This window comes from Rhamphochromis sp. 'chilingali' (assembly GCF_963969265.1).
Source record: "Rhamphochromis sp. 'chilingali' genome assembly, chromosome: 1".
Classification (NCBI taxonomy): domain Eukaryota; kingdom Metazoa; phylum Chordata; class Actinopteri; order Cichliformes; family Cichlidae; genus Rhamphochromis; species Rhamphochromis sp. 'chilingali'.
This window is the reverse complement of record NC_137929.1, coordinates 14,716,928-14,737,748: the sequence shown is the minus strand read 5'-3', so window position 1 is coordinate 14,737,748 and position 20,821 is coordinate 14,716,928. Positions and strand designations below refer to the sequence as shown.

The following is a 20,821-nucleotide window of genomic DNA, read 5'->3' as shown; positions in this document are numbered from 1 at the left end:
GCGCTGGAGCCCTTTGATGATTGGCGTAGAGATGTGACGGACTGAAGCAGCATCTCCAGACTTGGAGGTGGTGCTTGACAGATGGTACTGTGAGCTCAACCTCATGTTCTGAAAACAATGAGAGTTGATACTGAGGAGGCTTCAGGTCTGTAGCAGAGGAGGTGAGTGAGTTATAAGCATACTCATAGGATAGGTGGACCAAGTTGCCGGGTTGTGCGCGGTGATGCAGCGGAGGGTGGCCTCCAGTTCCTGATGAAGGTGTTCTGTCTGACCGTTGGTTGATAACCTGAGCTGAGGCAGGGCTTAGCTGCAAGAGCGGTGCAGAAAGCCTTCCACACCTGAGAAGTAAATCGGGGACAAACACAATTTCCACTCGGACACCATGCAATCTGATTACTTGTTCCACTGGAATTCTGGATTTGTTGAGATGATTGGTTTTGAGCTTAGGTCTTTACAAAATCTGCTTAAGTGGTAGGACTTTGCACTTCATTGCTCCCTTGCACAATAAAGGAGAGACTTTATTGCTGGACTCACACTTACAGGTGTGAGATGACACCAGAGAGTCGAATCCCCTGTGGGGGTGTTTTGTTTATTATTTTCCATTATTTGGACCCATTTTTCCTTTCATGTAATGCTATTGTTTTTATTGTGTGTAAGTGATTATTCATGTTGAGATTGACAGGTTGTGTTGAATGCAAGTCAAGTTCATCAAACCAAACTCATTAGTCATCCACTTTGTTTAGCAGTCATTAAGCAAAACTTAATACACTAACACAGGACTATCAAAATAAAACAGGAAACAAGAGACGTGATAGGACACGTGATTTGATACGATGACTGGGGGAATGAGGACACAGAGACAAGACAATGAGGGAGGGACAATATAATCACAAAGAACTGAAGGCAACAGAAACACTCTCTAAACATGTCGACAGAAAAACTAAGAACTGAAACAGAAACTAAATGATGAAAAGAAAACACTAACAAAACCAACCATGCATCAATCAAAGAGTATAACTCAGCTTAGCGTACTACACCCAAACACAGAACAGTCCAAAACATAAACGCCACGACAGTCAAAGGATGTTAACAACAAGATTGTAGTTATTTTTAAACATTAGTGTTTCCTGAATTTAATCCTTTTCCTTCACTTTTGGACATAGTTTGCAACTATTTGCATGTGTGTGTGTGTGTGTTGGAAGGAATGTCTGATTATGTGTCGTCTTTGGAAGCACTCATCTTTGTTCCAGTATTTTGAGTTTCGTTTTGCTTTTGTGATTCTTTCTTTTGGAATTAAGGAATGTAAGGCCTCCCTAAACTAATACTAACTGGATTAGTTTGTACTTCTTAATAATGTCTTTTCATCATTTATAGTCCAGTTATTTCCAGTTCTTGGTTCCTGATTACATAATTCCCTTTCATGTCCGGTATGTTGCTAGTCCCACCTCTGTGTCTTGTCCCCATGGTTGTTTAGCTCCGATCTTCCCAGTCCGTGTGCTTTCTCTGTCTTGTCGAGTTAATGCGTTTGTCTCTCTGTTTTCTTGCTACCTGTTTCCATGTTCATCTCTCTGTGTTTCCTCTTTTTTGTCTCCACAGTCAGTCACGTCTCCATGTCCGTTTATTCCCGGTCACAGTTTCAAGTCATACCTTACGTTTAATCAGCACTTTGTAAATACACATACTATTTTATTTTATGTTTTTATTTTTAACGTTTTTATGGCACAACCCTGTTTGTGCTGGTGCAACATGTTAAAAAAATCTGACCATAAGAATCCTACGGACAGTTTTCTAACATGGGTCCACACCCTTGTGTGAATGCACTTAGTTGAACAAATCTACAGTGTATACTGTGTGGAGTCTCTGGGGGTCGCTGTTGTCTTGTTATAGACTAAAGACTAAAAAATTCTGGACTATACTTTGACCTCCAGAATGATGATTTCAGTTTTACTGCTTAAACCGTGGCTAAATAAGACATTACATCATATTTTGCTCTATTTTATATTGTATCGTACCTTTCAGGTAAATATGCAGCACTTCACACAGCAATGTCAGTTAAAGGACTTATTATTTAACTTAAAAATAGCAGTTAATATAGATAGATCAAATATCTTGTGATTAAAAAGCAGAAATGCCATTTTAGATCATGCATACATACATATCCTTGTGCCTGCCAAGGTTTATTTTCAGATGTAATAAACTGTGACAGGCACAGATAAAAAGATTTTGCAGAAAAATAAAGAGAACAGAACAGAGAAAGAAGGAAATAACAAATATGATGTGCACAAAGGTTATGTGCACAGTTTTGTTCTTACACAGCAGATATGAGAGGAAAGGAGAGAGGGGAGAGCGGGAACGGGAAGATTGATGCGTTATGCCCAGTCAGTGTTGCTGCAGTTGCAATTAGATAATAGGTCTGGATCAGCAGCACATGGCCGGCTCAACACCATTAAAGATTAGCCTGAGAAAGCTGTTTCACTGCCTGCTTATTGCAGACCTTTCCATGGCCACTTGGCTTTCTGTATCTCATCTGTAAACCTGTTACCTTGTATACATTAACCTTTTCATGCATGAATTATGACAACCTCAATCAGGATTTTTCCTTAAGTATTTTTATTCATCTTTAGCAGTGTTGGGAAGGTTACTTTTAAAATGTATTCCATTACAGAATACAGAATACATGCCCCAAAATGTATTCTGTAACGTATTCCGTTACGTTACTCAATGACAGTAACGTATTCTGAATACTTTGGATTACTTAATATATTATCATGCTTTTTACAACAACGTGAATGTACTATTGCTGGGTGATTTATTACTATTACTGAAGGTCCGCAACTCCGAACTGTAGTAAAGGGACCTCTGACTGATACGGCGGGGTCCCTGTCGGCTCGTAGCCGAAAAATAGCTTTACTTTGTTGTGTGGGTCAACTTTTCTTGCCAGAGACAGAGAGAGGCGTTGAAAGACTGCTCCAACGGAACTTATTGTTTTCGGAGGAAAACACGAACACGGTGTACAGTCGAGTCTTAATAGCTTACTTACAACTGGGCTCGTCAGGCACTCTTCTTGGCTGAAGTGGTTATTATTATATTTACATGCTTCCAGCTCCCGTTTTTCCTCGATGACAACTCGTACCTTTCCACTCCCCCTTTTCTCCCTCCTCGCGCTCACAGACACATAACGTGTATGGCAGTCCATTCTCCCTGCAGCACGGACTACACTGCCCATGATGCTACATTCTTTAGAGCTATGCTTGTAGCATTCTGCCTGTTAGCTTAGCACAACAACAACGAAAATGCGCTCTCTCACCCAGGAAACACACAGTCGCAGAGAGAGAGAGAGAGAGCGTCTCCCTGTAACCATGGCAACCGTAACGCTGCCGCCTGGAACAACAGAACGTAGCTGTCAAACAAAACCCAAACAGTCCTGACCCGCGACAAAATGAAACAGGAAAGTACCGCAGTGTAATCCATTTATTTCAACAAAGTAACTGTATTCTGAATACCACCTTTTTAAACTGTAACTGTAACGGAATACAGTTACTTATATTTTGTATTTTAAATACGTAACGGCGGTACATGTATTCCGTTACTCCCCAACACTGATCTTTAGGCATGAAAGAACGATTTTTAAACTTCATTTTCTAAACATACTTTTGAAAGAGTTTTTTACATGTCCACTTAGGTGGACAACACTGGCTGACTAGTGGGGGGCAGGTATGGAGGGACACATCAGTGTCCAGTGTAGTGGTTTATGTGCAAGTACACCATCAACACTGACACAAGTGCAAGAAACTGAACACAGTCGTGGCTTCTTTCTACAATAGAAATCAAATATTCTCCCATATCTGCTGCAGAAGTTCCCATAAATGTGGACCAGGTTGCTTTGCTTTCACCAGTTCATCCCAAACCAGCTCGATGGAGACTGGAGACTGTGCTGGACACTCCACGTCTTGTCCTTGTTTCCTGAGGTAGTTTGGCACAGCTTGGCCTGATGTTTTGGGTCATTATCCTGACGCCCTGACCAACCAGGTGCATACCAGAGGGTTTTGCATCGCGCTGCAGGATGCTGGAACTTCCCCTTAATGACAACGTGTACAACCATTGGAGATGTGAGCAGGACAGACGGAACAATTGACGGAAAAAGTGTGGACTTTATACCAGTTTTTAAATTGTGTTGATCGGCCACGTGAAACCACAGTTATGATAAAAATATCTGCAATGTTTGGTTTTCTTCCTGAATACTGGTTGTTTATATTTACTGCGGGAAGAAACGGTAAAAACGGCGTTTTATAAGAAAAACTCTCGAAAGCCTGTGAGCAAAAACAACACCAACCCCCCCCCCCCCCCCACCACCACCACCCTTTTCTATTGGTGGAAAAATGTACCATGTCGACCAATCAAAAAATGATATGGCAACGTGGCATCTAGTTGTTAAGAAACGGGGGAAGTTTTAGGAGTGACGGCGGTGTTTTGAGATGTGAGAGATTTGCGACGTTTAGCGCAAATCTTGTGTAGTTAGTGTGTAGTGTAGTCAATAGTGTTGTTGTGTGTGTCAGAACAATGAGGCGACTGCTGAATGTTACAGGTGTTACAGCAGTGATACATCTCCTGTTGTCAGGCCTGCAGGTATCAGGCTGTTGTTCTCCTTTATCTCATAGTGGACAGAAATTATTGTTTGGAGTGACACAAATAATTTGTGTGGCATCAGATTTGATGCAGAACAGCTGATTGTTCTGTAAATAGTTTGAAATGTTTATTTAAAAACGCCTTGGCTGCATTTTTAGGTAAACAGCTGCAAAAAACTTTGTTATTTGCATAACTCAGTAACTTTTTTGAAGAAGTAACTATGTAATTAATTGCCCAACATTGGTCATTATTTACTGTATTTTGCAGACAGAGTTACAGACTCTCTCGCAGACCAGACTCAGACTCATAATACAAGTCAGAGCTTTACTGAAGTTCAAGTTATTTTTACTTCCAATAGTGTTAACATACTACACAGGTCACGAACAAGATTGTTTTTTAATTTTCATTGTAAGTGGGCCGAAGCAGTTAATTAAAAGTAGTCTAACATATGTCGGTTTTTGAGGAGTCATTGAAACAAGGCTCTCTCCCTCAGACACTAAGACAGGCTTCTGTCTCATTACTGCATAAAGAAGGAAAGGATCCTACCTGTTGTGGCTCCTATCGACCAATAAGCCTTCTTAATGTAGACTTTAAAACTTATCCAAACTGCTAGCAACCCGTTTGGAAAGAGTTCTCTCTTCTATTATATCCGACGAACAGACAGGCTTTATTAAAGGAAGACATTCCTTTTTTAATATACGGTCCCTTCTTAATATAATATGTTCCAAAAATCATAGCACCGTTCCTGAGGTGGTGATCTCATTGGATGCTGAAAAAGCATTCGATCGAGTGGAATGGGAGTATCTTTTTGCGGTCTTGAGGAAATTTGGTTTTGGTGACAGTTTTATATCTTGGATTCATCTTTTATATACTACACCACTGGCATCTGTTTGTACTAATACTGTGAATTCTGAGTATTTTACTCTATGACGTGGTACATTTCAAGGTTGCCCACTCTCAGCTTTACTTTTCACTTTAGCAATAGAGCCTCTCTCTGTGACTCTCAGAACCTCGCCTCTGTTTCAAGGGGTTATTCGTGGTGGTACGGATCATAGGGTTGCTCTGTATGCAGATGACTTATTACTATATGTTACAAATCCAACAATTCATTTATCCTCTATGCTGAAAATACTTCTAAATTTTGGCTCTTTCTCTGGGTACAAGATTAATATACAAAAAGTGAATGTTTTCCTATAAACCCAGCTGCACAAGAGCTTAGACAGACAGATTTTAATTTCCATTTAGCTTCTTCAGGTTTTAGATATCTAGGAGTGCATATTACCAGTTCATATAAAGCTTTGCGAACAGCAAATTTTAACCCTTTGCTGACCTGTGTAAGGTTGGCTTTTCAAAGGTGGGCAAACCTTCCTGTATCACTGCTTGGCAGGATTAATATTATAAAAATGAATATTCTACCTAAATTCCTCTACCTTTTTCAGTGTATCCCATTGTTTAACCCTAAGTCCTTTTTCAAATCTGTGAATCGAATGATTTCATCATTTATATGGGCAAATAAGACCCCCAGGATTAGTATGACCTCACTACAACAGGGTAAGCTCAGTGGGGGTCTTGCTCTGCCCAACTTGATGTTTTATTATTGGGCAGCCAACATTCAGAAGTATACCTATTGGCTGAATGATCCTCAGGCTTCTTGGTGTTGCCTTGAGGCTCAATCATGTTTCTCTTCCTCACTCCCAGCACTATTATTTTCATCCCTTCCTGTTTCCCTGTTACGATTCACAGACAACCCTGTTTTAATTGGCTCTCTAAAAATATGGTATCAATTCCAGCGTCACTTCAATTCAGTCTCTGCTTCTGCTCTGACCCCAGTCTGCAAAAACCACCTCTTCCCCCCGTCCCTGGTGGACTCCTCCTTCTGTATATGGGTAAGAAAAGGTATCAAATGTTTTTATGACTTTTTCAAAGATAACATTTTTCCAGCTTTAGTGACCTATGTTCTCTGTATGATTTGCCCTCGTATCATTTGTTCTGCTACTTTCAAATAAGACACTGTGCATCTTCTATCTTGCCAGAGTTTCCAAGTCAGCCTCTCAAGCCTTGGTGAGAAGACTTATTCCAGCTGAAGCCTCACAGTAAGGCTCTAATATCACAAATTTTAATTATGGCATTTGGCAATTACTCAACCAAAAAAATTGCTTCAAGTTGGGAACAGGAACTGGGTCTTAAGTTTGGGGAAGGTTACTGGGAAGTAATTGACAAAATTCATACCTCAGCCTCATGTGCAAGACTCTCCCTTATTCAGTTTAAGACGGTATACAGATTACACTTCTCAAGACCCAGACTATCTAAAATATATCCCAGCATTCCTGAGCGGTGCAACAGATGCAACACCTCCCTCTGTGATTTAACTCACATGTTTTTTGCCTGCCCGACACTTCAATGATGATGAACATTTTATTTTGAAATGCTCTCTCATGTTCTGAGCGTTACACTCAAACCATGCCCACTAGTTGCCATTTTTGGTGTTTCTGAAGACGCCACCCTAAACCTTAGTCGTAAGCAGCTGGATGTTATCGCTTTCACTTCACTGCTGGCACGGCGTCGAATTTTGCTGTCTTGGAAAGCTCCTCACCCTCCAGCCCGATCACGTTGGCTGGAACATGTTATGTTCTTTTTAAAAATGGAGAAAATAAAATTCAGACTCAGAGGAAATGTTAACAAGTTCTCACAGATGTGTGATGGCCTAATCTTTATTGAGATATGTCTTTGTATCGGTTGGTACTTGCTTTATTGGGCCTGATATGTCAAATTACATGTAAAAACTCTATAAATAAAGAGGGAAAAAAGTAGTCTAACATAAATGTAAACGCTGTAATTTGATTATTTTAATAAACCATGTAACTTGGATGCATTCGATGCTGCTGTGACCACAGTGCACACGTCTGCTGTTGCTCACAGTGGTCCAAGGGACCGCTCAGGGAGTTTGTGTGTTCGCTCAGACACATGAAAAATTAGAGGGAACATTGCCCGGTACCATTACAAATTGTTTCAGTGACATAGATTATCTCACTGGTTTTAGTAATACTGGAAGCAGGATTTTCCACAGAGCGGTGTTCACATCTGCAGCAGTCCAACCCTGAGAATCCCACAGTACCAGAGATGCTGCTGCCTGTTCCTACATGCTGTGGAAACTGGCCACATGAAATCAGACCTGCAAAAAACAATCAATCAGCACCATCTGTACCATCATTCTAGGTTCTTTAGGCCTGGACTCTTCTGTTTTCAATCCACTTTTTAAAATAAAGAAACTAGAGACATCACTGATGGATCACAAAACTGGCACTAAACAATATTTGGGACTTTGACTTTGTCACAGCACTGAGACTGAAAGACAGACGACGAGAGTGAACAATGTTCAACTGGGAGAATGGAAGATAGATGGGTGTTTATATTCTGGGGAAGCTTGGCAGAATATGAATACCCATTGGATATTAGGCAAAAGATGCAGAAAATGGAGCTGCCATGCAGGATAACAAAGATTCTTTGATGTAGGAGGATATACAGAAGGTTGGCGTGAGAAAAGATGATGCAAAGGATAGAGTGATGTTTGAGATGGACAGTGGAAGTTTTAGTGACAGTCACCCTCAAAATAGCCACTGAAACGTGGAAACAATTGGTCCGGTCTATAACTAGTAAATGGTTGTCAGCAAGAGTTGCAGATGCTGTTTAACATCTTCACACTTTGGGGCTAGAAACAGGAGTGGCTGATATCCTGAAGTAGAGTGAAAATATAAAAACAAAGTGTCAAAGAGGGGCTGAAGGCACCAAAACTGAACCCAAGTGCAGAAATCCAGTGCGGAGCTTTTAACAAACTTTATTTGGCTTGAGCCGAGACACAGAGGAATCATTAATCGTAACAACGTGTACAACGTGTTAACAACTTGGCAAGGGAATGCGGCGAACATGGACTGGTTACGGGATGAGGGGGCCTGGTCTAATCTTGTTAATACTTACCCTGTTTTTCCTTGTGCTCTAGTTGTACCTCGTCCTCGCAGCTCCCATGGGAAGAGTGCAAACACAATTCACTCACCTCATCTGCTACTAGTCTCTCGCTTTTCAAAGTATCCCTAGGATATCAGGCAGAGTGGTTAGTGCCTGTGACTGCCTCGCTCAGTCTGTCCATTACTCTGTTAGTCGAAACCAGAAGAAACACTATAGAACTGAGGGCAACTTAGGGAGGGGTACAAAATGCACAGCTTTAGAAATTCAATCAATAATGGGGAGCATGGTGGGCTTAGCTCAGTGCGTTGAGTGGGCGACCACATCCCATACGGCTGAAAGCGGCCAGCCGGGGTTCGAACCCTTTGCCGCATGTCTTCCCCTCTCTCTCTGCTGCCGCTTTCTGCCCTCTCCACACTGTGTCTAATGAAGTTGAAAAAAAGGCCAAAAAATTTTTAACAGATAATGGAGAGTATGGTGGAGTTACCTTGGGAGTGTGGAGGTGACACCGTCCAAGGAAATATGGATAGTTAGGTCAGGTGGTTGGTAGGGGTTGGCCTGCAGGTGTGTCAAGAACGCTAACCACAGCCAGAAGACACCGCCATCTTTGGAATACACAAATATGTGCACAGAGAGAGACTCTCATGATGCACTGAATGTTTCTTCTTCACATTCAGTATAATGAGGATGAAGACCGGGACAGCCCTACAACATTCAGAGTCTTAATAAACTTATGGTGGATCTCATCTACCAAACTATATCCTCAGCTGAAGTCATCAACTGCAACTGCATCGCGTGAGCAGAGCACCAGTTTCCCCTTCCTGAGTCAGCTGAAGGTTGGCCAGAATCCCTTCAAGGCAGACCGCAGTCTCTTTCCATGTCAGCCTTCCTTACCTTGGCCATGTCTCTAAGCACTGAACACCTTGTACTTCTGGACACTCCGGGTAGGTTGCAGTTCTGAAATATGGCAGCAGTGTAGGATAATGGGTTCCTGGCAGCTTCATGTTTGATTCTTCTCAAATCTTTGGCAGTTAATTTGCATCTTTTTCTCTCAATATGTTTCTTGCGACTCTGTTTGCTATTTCCAAGAAAAGGTTTGATGGTTCTGTGGTCACGCCCTAATATCAATTTCAAGGGTGCTGCATCCCTCTGAAAGACCTTTTACAATTTTCAGAGTCCTTTAAATCTCCTTTTTGGCCCATTTTGCCCAAGAAAGAGAAGCTGTCTAAAAATTATGCACACCATTACGCAAATACACTTCATCCAACATGCTTAAATCCAAAAGGCACCCAAAGTTTATACAGCTTGAAGTTGCAAAATAAGCATAATTTTGCAATTTTGGTATGGCCAAAATACTCACTTGCCTAATAATTGTGCACACAGTGTATATCTAACCTCAGGGTCCGTCTCTACCTGAGAGGTGACAGACCATCTGAATCGCTGTACGTTAGCCCGCCCCCACCCAGCATCGATTTGCCTTGAGACCCTACCAAGGGCCCAAAGACCCCTGACAACAAAGCTCTTGGGATAACTGGCACACACAAACCCTCTATCACAACAAAGTGATGATTCTATGCTTTTGTGTCTCGTTCAGTGTAAAACCTCTATAAGCATATAGTGTAAAGAATAATTTGTTTTGTTTTGGTGGCATGATCCATAATACACTGGATTTAACGTGGCTTCACTCCACAGCAGCCACGCCGCTTTGCTCGCTAAAACACCGGTGTCAGCACATAAGGACGCTGTCATAGCCTGTCAACCACGTTGATTAGCTGCGTATATACGAATGTGAATCGCATTATTGGCTGGAGTACGGGATAAGGTGGCATCGTTCTGATCCCATACAGGAGCAGCCAGTCACTTACTGACTAACACTGCCAAACAGAATTGTTAAAGTTTTCATTTTAATTTCAATTCAGGTTAGATTTTTTTTGTGGGCAGAGACGTGCCAGCAGTGCACAATTATGACCCAGTGTTTCAGTTTCTTAGGCTTTTTCTGGCATTGTTTAGGTTTCTAGTTTCATATTTTTTTCCAGATCTTTTAGTTATTTCCTGCTAAGCTTCTACGTTCTTGTATTTAGGTTTGTTACTGTTCCTCTCTTACATTCCTCATTTCATTTCTAGTCTCCCTCGTCTTCATCTTCGTTTATTATTTATATGTCTGTTTTCTGTGTTTCCTGTCTGTCTCCCCAGTTGGCTATGTTCCCATGTCTGTTTCTTCCCCATACAATACTACATGTCAACAGCATAATCACAAAAGCTGAAGAACCAACTACACCCTTACTCCTTCCATAGTAATTAAAAGCAGAAGTGGCATTCAGCTGCTGATAATGAAATGCAGTACTGGTGTGAGCAACTATTTAAATGTCAGTCCAAGTTTTTGTGCATATTTGTGTGGTGACACAATGCCACACAATGGAGATCAGCAGTGATCTTAGAGAATAAACTATTGTTGTCCATCAATCTGTGGAGGATATTTTGTTATTTCTAAACAATTTGAACAGTTATGCCAGGTTTGAAAAGGTTTTCAGGAGAAAACAAATTCTCTATAAAAGGCTTAGGTTTGCAAAATTTTATCTGTGCAAACACAAGATGTCTGGAACAATATGCTCTGTGAAGACAAGACCAAAACTACAAATCTTTGGGCATAAGGTCCGTAAAGATGAAAAGGATTATAAGGATTTGATTTATGAACTCCAGCTGTCAGCAGCTGGGAAGTGGCTGCTACAGCATCTTTGTCAATAAAGCTTTTTCAAGGTAAACAGCACAGCATAACACCTGCTACACAGAAACTGTAGCTCTGACTCTTCATGTTTTTCATAACCAGTCACTCTGTTAGGTTAGAGGCAGACAAATACACTCAAATAATAAATGTATGCTTAGGTTGTTTAGCAAGCGGATAAACTCTTGCATGCAGTAGTAGGATGGTAGTGAACACTGTCTGCACTTTAGATCAAACCATATTGATTATGTAATTTACAACCAGTTGTGCTGCAGTGTCTCCTTAATTCTCTGAGAGCCACTGTGCTGAGGCAGACACTGTAATTGAGAGAGTGAGGGAGAGGATGGAGATGAAGAGGAACAGAAGCACAGAATTAGATCAATCCATCAAATTCTAGCGTGTTGTGTGAGTCGCGGATCCATCTGTGTGGTCGATGGTGCATATCTATACGTTGTATTGTATTTTTTTCAGCAAATCAATTATACTCACACAGGAAAAACACATATGGCACAAATCTGATGAGTAATTTTATTTGGAGTCAGACATATTGATATTTAAAAAAGCAGCTATGGGCGATCAGACAGGGTGCAGATATTTATGAGTCTCTGGCTGCATATGACATCATCTGTAGACAAAAGGAGAAAAAACAAGGCTATGATGCAAATGGGTCCAAAGATTTGACAGTGACGGCTCAACTCAGGGACACGATTATTTGTAACGTAATAACGAGAAATTAGAAGGTGGAGGTCAATAATTTTTGAGCTGCCTTGTGTTCAGAGAAGCAGTTACATCCAGGACAGAGACTTTTAAAGGACATGCCTTACATGACCACATGAGGGGTATGTTTGTGTGTATATGAGTAGATGTTCGTTAATGTCTGTGTGCATGTGTGTATGCGTGTGAGAGAGAGATGCATCATGTGGGGAGGAAAAAGGTGAGGCAGGTCAAATTCGAGGCACTCAAGTTGATTAAAATGTCTTTGCCACCGTGCCTTCTCTCCTCTATTGCTTTCTCACTCTTCTCATTTCCTTCTCGCTGCTCTCCTTTCTGCAAGCGACTGCAGCGATACACAAACATTTCTGACCAAAAGCATCAGAATTATGACTGTTGAAGCTCAGATAGAAGGCCTGATGTAAATAATGTATTGTTTTTCATGTAGTTTAAGCTAAAGACAGACATTCTAGTGCTCTTTGCAGTCAGTCGCCTTCAAAACTATCCAAATAACTGTTTTCTGCTTGCTGAACCTCAAACTCAATAAAGAACCCATCATTAATATCCCCAGAATAATTTTGTTTTATAAATATAAAGATAAATAGAAGAAGAAAGAACAAAATGTTAGGTTTTTTTTACATTATTATAAACATGTGAAAATATTGCAATATTTCATCAGTGGCTAGGATTTAGTGAGGTTTAAAGCCTGTATTGTCCCTAACCATTGGGAGTTCATCCTCCAGCTTCACTGTGTTTATGCTATGCTAACATAGCGTGTAGCTAGTGATCATAGCACATCATTATATACCAGCTAGTCCAACTTCAGTAACCCTACAGAAGTCACTGCTGTTTAGTTTCCTGTCTTCATTTATGTTGGAAGTGAGAGCAGAGCTGTACGTTTGAATTTTGCAGAAACCTCTCAGTCAGAACATGCTACATCATGTTTAGGTGTGTGGCAAAATGGGTGAGAACACATACGTCGTGGGGATGTAACGCTTAGTTAACATGCTTGTTTTGATTTAGCCATATCTCATATGTAGTCTGCAATAGGCAAACATCTACTATATCGTGTTTATGTTTTGCACTTTTACAGATTATGTAACATAACATCTTTGTTTAAATCAATTCTGACAAGTTTGTTAAGTTAACACGTTATTTAATTCAACTGTTAACTGGTTTAGTTTGAACTCACCTTACTTACCTGTGTTCCAGGAACAAAAGGAGGAAATATAGTTTCACTTCCTGTATTTATAGCTTCCTGGTTAATCTGAGGTCACAGGATAGACCAGGTGAAGAACGGGGAGAATCTTTGTAATTTAATAAAGCTGATTTTAGACTGTGTTTATACAGAAATGGATTTATTGGTGAAATATGTATTGATTACACTGTAGAGATTTTATTGCTAGTGAAGAGTAGCAGTATAGGTTTGAGTATGATAATGTTCATCTTACCTACTGAATGGAGTAGTCCAGGGGTGAATGGACTATTTAAACAGATGAATGCAGGTGTTCAGGGAAGAAAGGGCCAGGTTGGTGTGGCTGGGTACAGTGTGACCTTATGTTATGTTTATTTGTACTGAGTTAACTATGGAGTTGAGTTTCTTTTTTTTGTAAATATTGTTTGGTCACAAAATAGTGAATAAACCACTCGCTACACTGGACAGCATCTGTCTCCTGCACTTCTTTAGCCACTTAAGTCAAGTCTTACCACAAGGTGGAAACTAGCGAGCTAACTTCCTGCTAACTGCTAACTCCGTTAAATTTAATAAATTCTGTTTTCATGGATGCCTGGATGTTAAACTTAATTGTTACACCTGGTAAAGCAGCAATGCAGATCATTTATTTAAAGATGAAAGACAGTTTGTAACTCTCAGTGATGTTGCAGTGTCAGTTTGACTTTGGGACCCTTAAGCGGACGGAGTTTAGGACCCAGATGACTCTGCGAGGCTCCTGACTACAGTAGCCATAATGCTCCAACAATCCATCAGGCGGTGCGGCTTCATAGCTTACCAAAGTCGTACTAAAACATTTTTTGACAGATTTTTGAGCGCCGTGTACCACATAAAATCGATTCGAGGTCAGTAAGCACAACCAGAATTCATACAGAAGGCACTCTGTCGATTTTCGAGAAAGTTAAAGGATTTTAAGTGTGCATTATAGTGCGCAAAATACAGTAAGTTGATTATTTTCAGTTATGAAAATACAGGCCTCTCTGTGAATTGAAGCCCCTTTGTATGTTGGGCAAGATCCAAAGGGGCTACCTTATCATGGTGAAGGGGTTTGTGTGTGCCAGGGATCCCAGAAGATCTGTTGTTGAACGGCACAAAGAGTGATTTAGAAGAACCTTATCACTATAAAAAGAAGAGAACAGTTCAAAATGGCTGGGACAGGGTTACTGAACCAGGCCTGGGAGGGTGCTGGAGGGAGAGTGCATAGTGTGTGAGCCTTACCCATGCGGTCTGGCTGGGCACAGCCCAAAAAAGGAGCCATGGGCCTTCCTTCTTGTAGGCCCACCACCCACAAGAAGTGCATCAGAGGAGGTTGCAGTGTGTTCTGGATAGCAGCAAAGGGTGTAGACCCTGGCAGATCGATTCCCAGCTACAAATTCTGGGAAATTTAATGTCACCTCTCTGGTGGGGAAGGAGGCTAAATATAGTCAGGATCACCTCAATGCATGGCTTGGACTCTGTTCCAGTCTGGAGTTGCCCTCCGTGAGAGGTAGTGAACTGGGCTGAATATCTTGGCATCCCCTTGGCTTGTGGCCTGTACCTCGTAGTTTTTCCTTGTGGACTAGAGATTTTTGTTCCTTGCGCCTTAGGTTTGGGGAATGGTCCTGAGTGCAGAGTACCTGGCCTTCCTAGATTCCTTGGATGGAGTGCTCGAGGGTGCTTCAACTGGAGACTCTGTGGCCTACTGCGAGACTTTAATGCTCATGTGGGCAACAACAGCGAGACCTGGAAGCGCATGATCGGGAGGAACCGCCTGCCGGATCTGAACCTGAATGGGTATCCATAAGTGCCTGTGGTGCCACGACACCCAAGATTGATTTGGGAACAGGTCGATCAATTTTGTCGATCTCCCCCAAAGCTTTCATGTTCTCCCAGTGTAGCACTCCTGGTCTACTTTTACACCTGTGAAATTTGATAATATGACAACCCTCATAGATAAAATGAAGTCGTCTTCATGCCCCTCATATATCCTCCCCACCAAGCTTTTTACCAGCGTTTTGATACTGTTGGTCCTTGGGTTGTGAACCTTTTTACTGTTTCTCTTCAGACTGCGGGGTTCCCCAGCTTTTTAAAACATGCCATTGTGAAACCAAGGCTAAAAAAAACCCCAACCATGGGTTACAGGTAACGGCTTTACCTTTTTCAGTAACGAGTTATCTAACTAATTACTACTACTATTGTTGAAACGCTGTTACCGTAACTAACAAGAAAATGCGGTCCGTTACTATTTTTCAACAAACAGAGGGTTGAAGCTGTGTTCAGCTCACCGCAGCTTATATATAAGTTGTAAGTAATCTGGGCGAGAGAGAGAGACAGCAGAAAAAGAAAGAGAGTGAATTTTGAGATGTGAGAGATTGTGTTTGGAGTGTGTAGTTAATGTGTCGTCTTGTGTAGTTAGTGTGTAGTGTTGTGGATAGTTTTGTGTTGTGTGTCAGAACAATGAGGCGACTGCTGTCTCCAGGTAGAAACAGCAGTGATACACCTGCTGCTGTCAGACCTGCAGGTATCAGGCTGTGATGTTTCCTTTATAGTGGACAGAAATTATTTTTTTGCAGTGGCACAAATAATTTGTGGCATCTTATTGAAGAACAGCTGATTGTTCTGTAAATAGTTTGAAATGGTTATTTAAAAAAACAAGGTAAAAGGTAAATGGATGCAAATAACTTTGTTGTTTGCAAAACTTGTGCATGTGGTTTTAAAATTGACAATTTATATTTGCATTTAAAGTTATGAAATATGATTCAATAAACATGTTTGTGGTTGTTACAGTAAAAATAGAACTTTTTCTACTCGGATTTTATGTTTTCTGTCTGATTTTAGATCAATTGTGTTAATACAGTTTGTCAAAATGAAAACATGACTGTAAATTCAGACACGTGAGGCTGTGCTGAAAAGGATGATACCAAACAAGGCAAAGGAAATAGCTTTTAACGGTGAAATGTGGAGGAAACATCAAAAGTAGTTAAAAATGGCCAATTCTACCCTGGACCCCAGAGGGTTAAAGTAACGCAATAGTTACTTTTCAAGTAATTTAGAATCGTGTAACTCAGTTACTAACTCAGTTACTTTAGTAACTAGTAACTATAATTAATTACTTTTTCAAAGTAACTTGCCCAACACTGCTTGGATCCAACATTACTACCAAATTATATACTTATAAACTCCCTTTTATGAAAAGACTTCGAGAAGCCAGTTGCTGCTCACGTTGCAGCCAACTGGATAAACATAACATCTATGACTATTTCCAATCTGGTTTTCTTGAAATGCATTCCACTGAAACATCACTACTTAAAGTTACCAGTGATATTATGAAGTCAGCAGATTCTGGAGAATACGTCCTGGTCTTAGGTTAGACCTCTCCTCAGCCTTTGACACAGTTAATCGTCGTCCTGATAAACAAACCGAGCGATCTGGTTGGCACGTCTGGCTCTGTTCTTCTGTGGTTTCCATCCTACATAATGTCAGGAGTTTTAGTGTGTATGCAAAGCAGATCATGTCTGAATGTACAGAGCTGCTATATGGAGTTCCTCGAGGCTCCGTGCTGGGACCTATTCTGTTTTTAATATACATTCTTCCTTTAGGCCAGATAATACAGCAGTTTATTGATATTTCTTCTTTTTGCTAAAGATATTTAGCTATACTGCTCATTTAAGGCTTCTGAAGTTCACAAACTCTGCATTTTGACTGCTTAACAAATATTAGGCAATGGTTGAACAACAGCTATTTACAGCTAAACCGAGACAAAACTGAAACTTTGATTATTGCACCGGGCAGAGCAATGTCTGACATTAAACACCACCTGGGTGATTCGGGTCTCTTGCAGAAGCGTAGCCTTAGAAATTTAGATGTTACTTTTAACGAAGCTTCCTTGACTTAAAATGGAGTAAGAACCTTCTTTTTTCATTTGTCTGTTTACTTGTTTAAAACAAGAAAGGGCTGGCTCATCTCCAGGTTGTCCAAAGCTCGAGGGTACTGACCCGCTCAGATGAACTCATGGAACAGCCTGATGGAGGTGGCTGGGGAGAGGGAGGTCTGGGATTCTCTGCCTAGGCTGCTGCCGCTGTGACCAGGCCCCAGGTCAGGCCCCAGGTAAATGTAAGAAAATGCATGGATGGATTTTCAGCTATGTAACTTCTATTTGTTTTAAATTATTCATAAATTAAACCCAACATTAAAAAGTGTAGTGTGGAAATGACACACCAACAGCGTTTACAGTTGCACACAGCTGCCCTCTTTGTAGCACACACACACGTCCACCTCAGGTCCACCTCAGGTCCCAGCACATCTTTTATAGGGGCGCCATGGTGAGATGATTGCTCCACCCCTCCCCTCCCCTGCAACTGAGCCACAAACCACACCCGCCGCATGTAGGGAATTGATTGTAAGAAATAAATGAACACACCTGACACGGTTTGGCTAAAGCTCAGGCGGTAGAGCAGGTCACTTAGTAATTAGAAGGTCGATGGTTCAGTCCTCGTCTGCTCCTCGTCTAAGTTAGATAGAAGGCGCTTGTGTGAATCAGGCAAGTTTTGTCACGTGCGATATAAGAACCTCCATTTAGCATTTATAAAATAATAAATTTGCTTAATTTAGATTAGGCTTGTTATATCTTCATTATAGGTCACTCATTCCAACCCTGCCATGCAGCCGCACAGCTTTGTTCAAGTGTCGAATTATTTTAAACATTACATAGTGAAGGTTTGAAAGATGGCAGCTGAGGGGCTCATGTGAAGGTGTTTGTTGACAGTATAGCAACAAAACCATAAATAAGATCCAACCCAGAGCAGCAGGGCCTCTAACAGCCAACTGTTATTAGTTTTATACTCTGCCTGCGAACAAGCCACTGCATCCGTAAACTGTTTAGTATTGAATTACGTTAATACAGCTGCAGATATTAGTATTAGACTCCTTGATGTTAATGCAAAGCCACAGGGCTGCTTAGATCTGTTTGACAGAGCAAACAACCATTTTTTTCATGGTAAATATACGTACGCAGAAACTTTCAACCTCCTGATTTTATCAGGGGGTTTGTTGCACGAATAGAAAAACTGTAAAGAGGCAACAGCTGACTTTTATAGAAGACAACTTTCCTGACAAACATCCCACAGCTGCAGCAGAAGTCACGCTTAGAATTAGAGGAATGTTGGTCTGTCATTGACTGTGTGCAAACAATGAACATGGACTAACATTGTGGTTCTGTGAGCTACCTTTTGAAGTATTGATACATATTTAGAAGACACGGTAGTTTTATGGAGTTAACAATGTTATTATTATAACAGTGTGCATGCACTGGATGGCTGGCTTTGCAAAGGATCTTCACTGTGATGTGAATATGTACTTAATGTAAAAATAGAACAGCTGGTTGTGTTTTAAAAAACTATCCAACCACTTCATTAGAACTAAGTTAAACTGGCAAGTTGTGAACAATACAATGTACTTGCATTTGTATAACTTTTTTCTAGTCTCACTCAAAGCGCTTTAGACCACAACCTACCAGAATAATTAAACCTAAGATGCATGTCTGGGGACTGTGGGAGGCAAAGCACACAGTGGGCTTCTTTGTATGTTGGCTGGAGGTCTGTTTTTCATTTTATCATAAACAATGCAACTAATGATTAATGTACAAAGACCATTCAGATGTCTGATGCATTGAGTTTTTCCTTTCCAGTCACCTTTCTCACTCACTATGTGTTAATAGACCTCTCTGCATTGAATCATATCTGTTATTAACCTCTGTCTCTCTTCCACAGCATGTCTTTTGTCCTGTCTTCCTTCTCTCACCCCAACCGGTCGCAGCAGATGGCCCCGCCCCTCCCTGAGCCTGGTTCTGCCGGAGGTTTCTTCCTGTTAAAAGGGAGTTTTTCCTTCCCACTGTCGCCAAAGTGCTTGCTCATAGGGGGTCATATGATTGTTGGGTTTTTCTCTGTATCTATGGAACGCTTTGAGGCGACTTTTGTTGTGATTTGGCGCTATATAAATAAAATTGAATTGAATTGAATTGAATAGATGTAATTACTACTGTGTTTAAATATTTTCTATGTAAAATAAAGGAAAACCTACGAGTATCCTACTGCTCAATTATTATGTGTTTGTTAATTTTTTGCAAATTTGTGGAAAAGTGGAAATGTGTCTGATGCCGAGTTGAACAAACACACACGGAAACACATACCAGACAATATAGTCCTCAACTTTGTGTGCAAGTTACAGAACATCTGTGACAGGAGAGCTAAAGTCAGAGTTAATGCCGTCTGAGACGAGTGTCTGGTTGTAAAACATTCTTTTAAGTATTATAGGCTCAAATGTAAACATGAACTTACAACGAGACAGACGGCCTCTCTGTTTGTGAAATGTGAACCACCTACTCTGACCTCATTAATAAACATAGAATTTAAAATGACATTACTATTATATACTATTTATACCACTTTTGTTACATTTTACTCTACTACATGCTTTTAAGTTTTGGGGACAGACATAGTCTGACAGTATAAACTCCTCACATGTTAATTATAGTGCACCACTTCACAACAACGGTTGCTTCAAGCTGCTATTGTAAGATATAGGCCCTCGTGTAGTGTATCTCTAGCATCTCCAGGGTAGAGAAAGTGTAGCGTCGTGTAGACTGGCAAACAGTCCAGTCCCATCCTGCCAAGACTGGCTGTTGGGAATGAGGTTAAATTTATGGTCCCACAAATGTGTCCGTCTGTGTAGACTTTTTGGTTGGACCGAGGCGGAGAGAGGTTTTCACCCATCCAAGATGTTCTTCCATGCAGTCCTCCAATATAATGTTCACTGGGAACAAAAAAACTTCAATGATAAAAAAACTACAGTATGAAAATCACAAAGAGTGGTTGCACGGTCACTTTTTCACTTTTTACCACTGGTTTCACTTGAACGCTTTGCATGCTATTTCAAGACCTGCACCGACTGTTACTGTGATGAAACACATCCCAGTCTTTCCCAACCAAGACTAGGAAGGTCCAGCAGCTGCTTCAAGAGAGGAACATCAAGTCTGGTGTCAAGGCCCTCTACAGCATGGCATGGACCAACCTAAAGAGAGGCATTAAAAGGCTAAGAGGGACTACAAGAAGAGGACTGCGGAGCATCTACAATAAAGATACCCAGGAGACCATCAGCTGGTGAACTCCACATTTGAAAAGATTCCTCACATCCCATCATAGTTTGTTCCAGGCTGGAGAACAGTTTCTATCTGAGAGCCATCAGGGCATTACTCACCACCTAGCACCATATATAATAGTTGATATTATGTACAATAATGCCACACATGTGTGTTTTCATGCAATAGTGTTATATGCCACATGCAATGGTGTATTGTGTGAATGACTATCACGATAAGGAAGGCACCTACTCTCGTTACATTTCATGTATTTATGATCACAATAAGGTTAAATTCAAATTCAAGTGTTATAGTTTTGCTCTCCTTTGTGGCCGGCTGACAGAGCGACAACAGCACAAGCAAGAGTGGCCACAGACCGGTTGTAACACTGCCTCCCTCTGAGAACAGCGCTCGCTGCAGGCAGACGACCGTGCTCTCTGTGCTCGACCATAGAACC

At 41.0% G+C, this 20,821-nt stretch overlaps 1 long non-coding RNA gene across 1 annotated transcript; it reads left to right on the top strand.

Moving 5' to 3' along the window:
* The first annotated feature begins 11,524 nt into the window (after nt 1-11,524).
* Nucleotides 11,525-19,209, top strand: LOC308394654. Its single transcript, XR_013971271.1, has 3 exons — nt 11,525-13,561; nt 17,178-17,336; nt 18,998-19,209. It is a non-coding gene; the product is annotated as an uncharacterized lncRNA (long non-coding RNA).
* The last annotated feature ends 1,612 nt before the right edge of the window (nt 19,210-20,821 follow it).